General features: G+C 40.8%; 1 non-coding gene across 1 annotated transcript; it reads left to right on the forward strand.

The window, feature by feature from the left end:
- Positions 1-10,116: 10,116 nt before the first annotated feature.
- Positions 10,117-10,223, forward strand: LOC127259211 (small nucleolar RNA R71). The gene has a single exon (XR_007840456.1). It is a non-coding gene; the product is annotated as a small nucleolar RNA R71 (small nucleolar RNA).
- The last annotated feature ends 474 nt before the right edge of the window (positions 10,224-10,697 follow it).

Consider the following 10,697-nt stretch of genomic DNA (forward strand, 5'->3'; position numbering starts at 1 on the left):
GGCAGTAAATGGATTAAGCCAGATTTCAGTTCAAAAGCAATAGTGTTATTCAGAGTTGGAAAGTTAATGCATAAGGGCTGCTGCGCCAAGTTGGGAGCAGCCAACTCCCTTAGAGTGCGGGTATCCTCAGCCATGACAGTCTCTTGATGACTTTCAGAGTCGCTAGAGCTAGAGATTTTGAGGTGGTTTAAAGATTCTGCCAGCTTCGCAACCTGAGCAGCTTTTCGTTGCTTGGCTTCCTTTCGTAGCTTTCGCTCAACCTTCTCGATCCCAAGATTAAATATCAGTTCACATGTACGAGAAGAACGGGACATAAACAAGAGGATAAATTAAAATAACACAAAAGAGTAAAACAAAGCGCCAATCCCCGGCAGCGGCGCCAAAAATTGACCTGTCGCACGGTCAATCTAATATTTCACCTACTCCGTGATCACAATTTAATGTAATATAGGGGAAGGGATCCTCTCCACAGGGATTGTGTGATTCACTCTTTCGTATTCTAATGCAATAAATAAAGGGAGATTTTTATTTTATTATCTAATTAAAATAAAATAACAAAGCAATTAAATTAAAGGGGAACTGACTGTCAAGGGGATGTCTGGCGCAAGGGATGATGCAGTTATGACACTTGTGTTTTATCATAAATTCAATAAAGTTAATTCTTATTAAAGTATCAGTAAATTGGTTATAGTTATCAACTAGCTCTGACAACCAATTTTTCCTTACAGTGTAGGTAATTAAGGTACGACCGTTAACTACCCCTAATTAAGCAAATAAACCTAGGTGCGCCCATAAGAGGAGCAATTAGATTTGATTGTCTAACCCCCGGGAAGGAACTATTCAATCCGGTTGTCACCCATTCAAGTGCGAATACAATTACGGATATCCTACCTGAATTGACTTTAGATTATCAGACTAATTTAAATATATGTACCAAAATATTCAATCAATTTAACAATCACAAACGCTATTCTCAGAATTAGACAAATATTGATAATAAAAAAGAACTTTTATAAAGAAAATCAAGAATCTCCAAAACAAAAAGAACCAAAACATTATCACCCCTCAAACCAGAAAAGTGTCTACTCCATAATCAAATAATAAAGAACAAAAGAGAAAGATGAAGTCATAGTGGGAGGGGGAAATCTTCTCTGTCGATTTGCTCCTGCGCGATCTATGAGTCTGTCAGTCTCCTGCTCCTATCCGTTTCTGCCCTAGCCGTTCTCTCTTCGCAAATAGGCGTGTCTCTCCCCCTTTTATTTAATGTTTGCCCTAATTATTTTGTAGATGGGCTTTTGGGCCTTTAATTAATTTCTCATATCAAGATGGTGTAGTTAGTCATGGTCATGACTAACTAGGTTGTGCAAATCTGAATTTTTCTTTCCTTTTTCTGCCAATTATGCCAAATTTGATATTTGCCCTCTGCACACAACAAATAAACAATTCGCATATAAATTAGGTAGAATCCAATAAAAATCACCCAAATATTGCATATGATATGAATATAAAATGCATGCAATTTCCAACTATCAATTATCCGCACACCTAGATCATGCTTGCCCTCAAGCATAAATTCGAAATAGGCCAAAGAAATCGCAGGCAACTCGATATGACAAGAGGATCCAGCACAACCAATTCAATCCGAATTTTAACACATCAAGCCAAGTCAATCTCACAAGATAAAGTGTATTCGCACATGCTCTCTGAAGGAATTAAGTGTATAATTGGTTCAACACTCAGGTAGTGCAACAAAAGATTATCTTATAGGCTTGAGTAAAAATCAAATCTCCCTTGCTTAAAATATTCAAATCTAGCATAGAGAATCAAAGGGACTTTCAATAAGGGTTGTAATGGGGCTTATGGTCAGGGTAGGAAAAAGGATATACAAGGGCTAAAATATGTCAGAAAAGAATACAATAAGAACACGATGCTAGCACATGAAGAACAAATCGGCATAAACAATCAAATCCTTACTCTATTCACTACCCAAACTTTAATAATGAAATTAAATGAAAATACTTTATTAAGATAATTATTTATTTATTTATTTTTGCATTATTTTTTTTGTTTCTCTCTTCTTCTTTTTTTCTTTTTTTTTTTTATTTTTGATTTTTTGTTTTTTTTTTTGCTTTTTTTTTTGGCTTTTGCCTTTATATATATATATATACCTACACTACCCACAGTTATTCCTTCATACTATGACTTATTCGTACCCAAAGTTCATTTCTAACTAGTGCCGAAGAAATGAAGTGCATCACAACATGGAAGTAATTCTTTCTAACATATGGTTCAAATCGGAGAAGGTTTAATCAAAATAAGGGTATGAGGCTAAAAGACAGGTTATTATAAAAGAAAAAAATAGGCTAAAAAGGCTCAAATGAGCTAACTAGGGGAATATATTATGCTGGGTAATAAATAAAGGCTTAATGGGTTACCTAATGCCATTATCATTTTCAAAACGCAAGACTCGATAGTTGCAAGTTCAACATGCATAATCACTCAAGTTCTAGGTCATCTAATTGAGCACTACAAATCACACATGAAAGAAATTTCCAAAAGCTTGAATATATGCAATTTATTTTCTAATGTGACTTTTGGAACATAGGCTCAAATTCTCACAGGGTTCAAACGTCGACTTGACTCAACATATCACCAATCAAATGTAGTCATGCTAGACAAACCTATCACACAAACCACCTTTGACTCACTTTAGACAAATCGCAAAAATATGCAAAATGGCAGCAAATCAGGCATAAAAAGTAGCAGACAAAATGAAAATTTGCCCAAAAATTTGCATCATCATAGCTCCTCTCCCCACACCTAAATCATGCATTATCCTCAATGTAAAGAAAGAGAATGAAAATAGAAGGAAGAGAAGGGGAGAGTAATGCTTCCCTGGTTTGACGGGCCTATTTCAATCGGTGCGGGGCAGGAGTGACTGGATCATTAGCTTTAGCTCCGAGAGGGTTGCAGTCACCTCGGTGCGAAACGTGGAAAGTTCAACTTGTTGGTGCCCGACCGCAGCTCGTAAGTGATCAAATTGTGTTTGAAAGTCATGGGAGGGGGGTACGGATGCATCGGGATCAAGGGCAGGGAGGTCTGGATAAGGTGGGGAGCCGCGGATTGGTGTGCCGGCGAAGAACCGAGTTCCAGAGGAGTCTGTAACCAATTTCATTGCCTTGAGGCAGGGAATATCCAGTGGTGTCATCGAGCAGGCCTTGTGAACAGAAAGAGAAGTAAGATACGCAATAGAAACATCAGAAATAAGACCAAGGTTAAGGGTAAGGTGAGTGATGTAAGATCCGTGAATGAGGTTGCCGCCTTTAGTAGAAAGCACACGAGAAAATCTATCGGCCAACCAAAATGGAAGGTTTATTCTGATGCCGCGAGTCATGCCCCATAAAATATATAACTAAAGTTTAGAAATCACACCTGCACCATCCTTTCGACCAGTTAAATTATAGGCAATGAATTTATGCATGAGTTGTAAAGCAGGAAGTTTGATAGATGACGAATGAGCATCGCGTAGATGAAATTGGGAGGCGTTACCACTAATTTCTTGCCAAAAGTCATAGAACTCACTAGCGAATGGTTCAGCATAATCGCATAAACTGCGCGAGTATTCGGGACTTTGAGAATCTAGTGCAGATACAACTCCTAATGCTATACCAAATTCAGTTATAGAATGATGAAAATTTTTCCCCATTAACCGAAAATGGACGACATTAGGTGTAAAAAGATCAAACTCATCAGGCAATGTGAATTGGAATGTAGAAAAGAACTCATAGACCAACTCAATGATTGCTGGTAGATGAAAAGTAGCAAACAAGGTCCATCCAATATTGGAAAGATACGTGTTTACCTCGGTGGTGAGATGAAACTCTTCTAAGGTTGGAGCATGAAGGAGTTTACCAGTGATAATCTTTCGACATGGTTCCAGGCATTGCTCATACCGCTGGCGGTCCTGGGGGTCTTGGAAATCCAAATTACTACCAACAACTGAAGCGAGGGCGAGTTGAGTAGCAGCGCGACGCGCATGATGACCAGTGGAAGAGGTGCCACCCGTTGGGATACACGGCGCTGTAGGAGATGGGGTGACGGGTTGGCCACGTTTCTTCTTGGTGATACCTGCTGATTGAGTAGCCTGGATGGAGCTTGTGGTCGAAGCTCGAGCCTTACCCATGAAATCTGCAAAACGAAATAATCGGCAACGCAGTAGCCTAGAACCAAATCAAAGCAATATCTAACTCCCAAATTCGAAAAGTAATGAGATGTATCAATGGGGGAAGATCAATTCCATAACACCGAGAACATGGATGAACTATTTTATCGTAAAGAATCAAAATAGACAAAAAATTTTTGTCACCCCAATCTTACATTCACGCATGAAGATATCAATATGAAGCCAAATTCCCATATAGCAAGGAGCGAAATTCGACCAAGGAATGCTAACGAAATCTAAGTAATCACCCAATTCTCAACTCAACGTAGAATCCCTAAATTGACAATAGTAGGAATAACGAAGGAAGTATTACTACCAATTAACAGGGTCGGAGATGTCCGGTGAGAGAATCGGCAGATCGAAGAAGAATCGCGGCGGAGAAGGACTGGTGGCGGCGTTCGTCATCGGGAAGAACGCCTGGAATCGGTGTCATGCCGGAGGGTGATTGGCGAAGGGGCTCAGTGGCGTCTGGACAGAGAAGGGGTCGCGGCCGGCGGAGAAGAAGGAGAATGAGGGAGAAGAAGAAGGGCGGAGGCGGAGGCGGAGGGCGTCGCAGCGAACGGCGCTATTTGTCTGGCGGAGAAGAAACCAACGACGTCTCGGCTTCTGGGCGAGAGAGAAGAAGGAGAATGGGGGGAAAGGGAGAAGATGAAGAAGAAGATGGAGGATGATCGGCGGCGTCTCGGCAGTTTGGCGGAGGGGGAGAGGGAAAGAGGAGAGAGAGAAAGAGAGAGGGAAAGGGAGAGATAGGGGAATTATTTTATTTTATTTATTTATTTTATTTGGGGATTTAGGGTTAAAAGTGGGTAGAGGGAAGGAAGAGGCAGTGTGATAAGTGGTTATTAGTCATGGTCATGACTAAAGACTACCTTGCATGCTGGAAATTGGAGGGATTAGGTAGTGTTATAGGTGCTATTTAGTCATGATCATGACTAAATGGCACCTTGTGATCTGATTTTTTTTTTTTTGAAGCGCCGCGCCTTCGTTAAGAATCAGTAATTATTTTCCCAAAGACCTGCATCAAATCAAACAAAACAATCAACAGTATTATTAGCAATTAAACAAAAAGAAATTAAAATTAAAGAAAACAATTAAACGGTTTGGGTTGTCTCCCAAAAAGTACTTTTCTTTATAGTCTTTGAGCTAGACTTCGTCGCGTCTCAGTCCTCAACTTCGACATCAGCGAGGGACACCAACTCTACAGATTCAAGTGGGAATCCCTCGTAATATGACTTAAGACGATGTCCATTGACCACAAACTTTTTCTCCGTCCTCAAACTCTGAATCTCCGCTGCACCATAAGGAAAAAGTTTAGTAACGATAAAGGGCCCTATCCACCTAGAGCGCAGCTTTCCAGGAAAAAGCTTAAGACGAGAGTGAAATAATAAGACTTTCTGTCCAATCTCAAAATTTTTTATGGAGATGTGATGATCATGAAAGGCTTTTGTCTTTTCCTTGTAGAGTATCGCATTCTCGTACGCCTCTTGTCGAATCTCATCCAGCTCTTGAATTTGCATTTTTCGATGGGCTCCGGCTTCTTGAAGATTCATATTGCACTTTTTCACTGCCCAAAATGTCTTGTGTTGAATTTTTACATGTAAATGGCAAGTCTTTCCATACACCAATTGAAATGGTGACATCCCTATTGGTGTCTTATATGCTGTTTGATATGCCCACAGAGCATCATCGAGTCTCAAGCTCCAATCTTTTCTGTTCGGTTGAACTGTTTTCTCCAAGATAGATTTGACTTCGCGGTTGGAGATTTCAGCTTGTCCATTCGTTTGAGGATGATATGAGGTTGATACCTTGTGAAGCACGCCATATTTTCGAAAAAATGCAGCCATGGTTTTGTTGCAAAAGTGAGTCCCTCTGTCAGTCACAATTGCCTTTGGCACTCCAAATCGAGAGAAGATATATGACTTAATGAATTCTGCAGTCACCTTAGAATCATTAGTTCGGGTGGCTCTTGCTTTCACCCATTTTGAGACATAATCAACAGCCAAGATAATATATAAGCATCCATATGAATTAGGAAAAGGTCCCATAAAATCTATACCCCACACATCAAATATTTCGACAAACATCATAGGTGATTGAGGCATTTGATTACAGGAAAAGAGATTACCTGTTCGTTGACATCTATCACAAGACTTACAAAACTCAAATGCGTCCTTGAAGAGAGTAGGCCAGTAAAGTCCACTGTCCAACACCTTTCTAGCTGTCTTCTTGGATCCAAAGTGTCCACCACATGCCATAGAGTGACAAAAGGTCAAAATAGAATGAAATTCACTTTCATTAACGCACATTCGAATAATTTGATCAGAGCATCGCTCCAAAGTTAGAGGTCATTCCAAATGTAGTATTTTGCATCACTGCGGAGCTTATCCTTTTTTGCCTTTGCCCAACCTGTAGGAAACTCGTTAGTGACTAAGTAATTAACAATATCAGCATACCAAGGGTGTGTAGTCGCAATAGAGAGAAGCTGTTCGTCAGGAAACGACTCTCGAACAGGAACTGCATCTGACTCCACGGGTATACGACTCAAGTGGTCAGCTACTAAATTTTCAGTTCCTTTCTTGTCGCGAATCTCTATGTCAAACTCTTGCAGAAGGAGTACCCATCGAATTAATCGAGGTTTGGCTTCCTTCTTTGCCATCAAGTAACGCAGAGTTGCATGGTCAGAGTACACAAACACCTTAGTGCCTAAAAGATAAGATCTAAATTTATCAAGAGCAAAAACAATAGCAAGCATCTCTTTCTCCGTGGTGGAGTAATTTAATTGAGCGCCATTCAGTGATCGCGAAGCATAGTAGATGACATGAGAAGCTCTCCCAACTCGTTGCCCTAGAACGGCTCCCACTGCATTATCGCTATCATCACACATCAACTCGAATGGCAAGTCCCAATTCGGAGGTTGAATAATCGGTGGTGTTGTGAGGCGCTCTTCCAGTGCTCCAAATGCCTTCTTGCAATCGTTATTGAACTCAAATGCTACATCTTTCTGCAGGAGGTGAAACAATGGTGCTCTAATCTTGGAGAAGTCCTTGATGAAGCGTCGGTAGAAACCTGCATGTCCTAAAAAACCACGTAGCTCTCGCATAGAAGTAGGGTAAGGTAAAGCAGTGATTAGCTCAACTTTAGATTTATCTACTTCTATACCCTCATGTGACACCTTATGGCCTAAAACAATTCCTTGTTGAACCATCAGTTGACATTTCTCCCAATTGAGCACAAGGTTAGTTTCGATGCATCGTTTCAAGATTAAAGTCAAATTACCTAGACAATCATCAAAACTAGAGCCATATACACTAAAGTCATCCATAAAAACTTCAATGATTCGCTCAATATACTCAGAGAAAATACTTACCATACATCTTTGGAATGTAGCAAGAGCGTTACACAAACCAAAAGGCATCATTCTGTAGGCGAAAACTCCAAATGGACAAGTGAACGATGTTTTCTCCTGATCCTCGGGTGCTATCGCTATCTGAAAATAACCTGAAAATCCATCTAAAAAGCAGTAATATGCGCGACCAGCGAGTCGTTCAATCATTTGATCAATATATGGGAGAGGAAAATGATCTTTTTTTGTTATCGCATTCAGCTTACGGTAATCTATGCATTGGCGCCATCCAGTTTGTTTTCGAACCGGGAGCTTTTCTCCTTCTCGAGTCTCTTCCACCGTTACTCCGACTTTCTTGGAAACCACTTGAACCGGACTCACCCACCTACTATCGGAGATAAGGTAGATGATACCAGCTTCGAGAAGCTTGAACACTTCTTTCTTGACTACCTCAGTCATAATCGGGTTCAGCTTCCTTTGAGCTTGTCTCACTGGTTTTGAATCCTTCTCGAGTGTGATCCTATGAGTACAGAACGAAGGATCAATACCTTTTATGTCAGCGATCGTCCATCCAATGGCGGTCTTGTGATCTTCTAGAACCTTAATCAATTTCTCTTCTTGTTCTGGTGTCAATTTTTCAGAGATGATCACCGGTAGAGTCTTCTTCTCTCCCAAATAAGCGTACTTTAGAGTTTCAGGTAAAGGCTTCAATTCCAATTCAGGTGCTTGCATCAAAGATGGTAATAAACATTGATTAGACTCATGTAAGAATATTGGAGCTAATTAATACCTTGGTGACACTGTTGGAGTTGAGTTAAACTCCTTGAGAACTTTTCTTATTCTCTTGTCTACGGCTATCTCTCTCCCATGTTCTTTCTCCAGATGTTCCATTAACACGATCTTCAATTCGTCGGAACCACTTAATCCAAATGCGTCCTGCACCAAGGGATCAATGATATCAATTGCATATAATGTTTCAGAATCAATAGAATGTTTCACAGCATCAAAAATATTGAAATGGACTTCTTCTCCATCAAATTCCAAAGCGAGAGTGCCCTTCCGTACATCAATTTTTGCTCTTGCAGTGCACATAAAAGGTCTTCCTAACAAGAGAGGCGGTGGATTAAAGCAGTGTGCATCATGCATATCCAGAATATAAAAATCAACAGGAAAAATTAAGTCATTAACTTGAACTAGCACATCTTCTATCATACCATCAGGGTAAGCATTGGTTTGATCAGCAAGTTGAATAATAATTCCTGTTTCTTTTAAAGACCCTAGATTTAAAGATTCGTATATTGATCGTGGCATGACATTAATAGCAGCTCCTAAATCTAGCATAGCCTTAGTTATCTCAGTTTTTCCAATCCTACAAGGGATAGAAAACATACCTGGATCACCTGTTTTAGGTGGTACCTTTCTTTTGATAACAACAGAAACGTTCTCACCCGCTATAATATGCTCGTCCCATCGCAACTTCCTTTCGTTAGTGCACAGTTCTTTCAAAAACTTTGCGTACTTGGGGATTTGGTTGATAGCCTCCAGGAGCGGGATATTAAGTTCCACCTTCTTGAATATTTCCATCATCTCTTTTCGTTTGTTTGCCTTTTGTGGTTTCTTCAACCTGTCAGGAAAATGAGCTGATTTAGTTTCAGTAGGAGGAACAGAGTCAAGAAGTACCTTTTCGTGAAGTTCGGCTTCTTTTTCAATCTCCATCTCAATCTGATCTTCATTTTGTTCGTTTGAGATAGGAGATGGATCTTCCAATTCCTTTCTGTTGCGAAGAGTTATGGCACTGATGTTCTTCGGGTTTTGCTCTGGTTGCGCAAGCCACTTTCCTCTTTCTTGTAGCTGTTTTACCTCTTCTGAAACTTGGCTAATCTGACTTTGTAGCTTCTCGACAGTTGACTTCATCTCTTGCTGGAATTGCAGGGTACTGGTAGCCATAGACTTCACCAAATCTTCCAAGGACGGACTGGAGTTGCTTATGGGTGCTTGGGGGAGCTGTTTCTCGTAAAGGCGAGGCTGTTGCATCTGATGTGTGGCTCCAAATGGTTGAGGACCATGATTCTGGTGTGCGTTTCCATAGCGCAGGTTTGGATGATCTCTCCAGCCTGGATTGTAGGTGTTGGAGTATGGATTGTACGCTGAAGGTCTATTCATCCCGTAGTTTGCAGCGTTCACATCCACTGCACATTCTTCTTGGAGGGTCGGACAGGCATCTGTAGGGTGTCTTGTACTCGTGTATATTCCACACACCTTGATCTAGACACTCGGGTTGGATTTTTCCATGACCATCTTGCGAACGAAGCTCGTCAACTCAGAAAGTTGTTGCTGCATCGATTGGATGGCATGGTCGTTGTTGTTTCCGCTCATATGTCCAACATCTCTTGAACCAAACTGCTGCGTGTTTTCAGCCATCCTCGAAATAAGATCCTAAGCTTGTGCCGGCGTCTTATTCACTAAAGCTCCACCACTTGCAGCATCGATAATGTTCCTGTCCATCAACGACAAACCATCATAAAAGTATTGAATCAATAATTGTGGGGGAATTTGATGTTGTGGACATTTAATGATAAGCTTATTAAATCGCTCCCAATATTCATGGAGCGTTTCACCTGATTGTTGCTTGATGTCACATATCTCCTTCCTCAGGATCGCAGCTCTGGAAGCTGGAAAGTACTTCTCCAAAAATTTCTTCTTCATGTCGTTCCACGCGTCGATGCTTCCAGATGGGAGATAGTAGAGCCAATCCTTTGCAGCATCTTTGAGTGAGAATGGGAAGGCTCTGAGTTTGATCTGTTCGTCAGTAATACCTGGTGGTTTCATGTTGGAGCACACCACGTCGAACTCTTGCAAGTGTTTATGAGGTTCTTCACCTGCAAGTCCATGAAAAGAAGGCAGTAAATGGATTAAGCCAGATTTCAGTTCAAAAGCAATAGTGTTATTCAGAGTTGGAAAGTTAATGCATAAGGGCTGTTGCGCCAAGTCGGGAGCAGCCAACTCCCTTAGAGTGCGGGTATCCTCAGCCATGACAGTCTCTTGATGACTTTCAGAGTCGCTAGAGCTAGAGATTTTGAGGTGGTTTAAAGATTCTGCCAGCTTCGCAACCTGAGCAGCTTTTCGTTGCTT

This window comes from Andrographis paniculata, unplaced genomic scaffold (assembly GCF_009805555.1).
Source record: "Andrographis paniculata isolate CXL003 unplaced genomic scaffold, ASM980555v1 Contig5END, whole genome shotgun sequence".
Lineage (NCBI taxonomy): Eukaryota > Viridiplantae > Streptophyta > Magnoliopsida > Lamiales > Acanthaceae > Andrographis > Andrographis paniculata.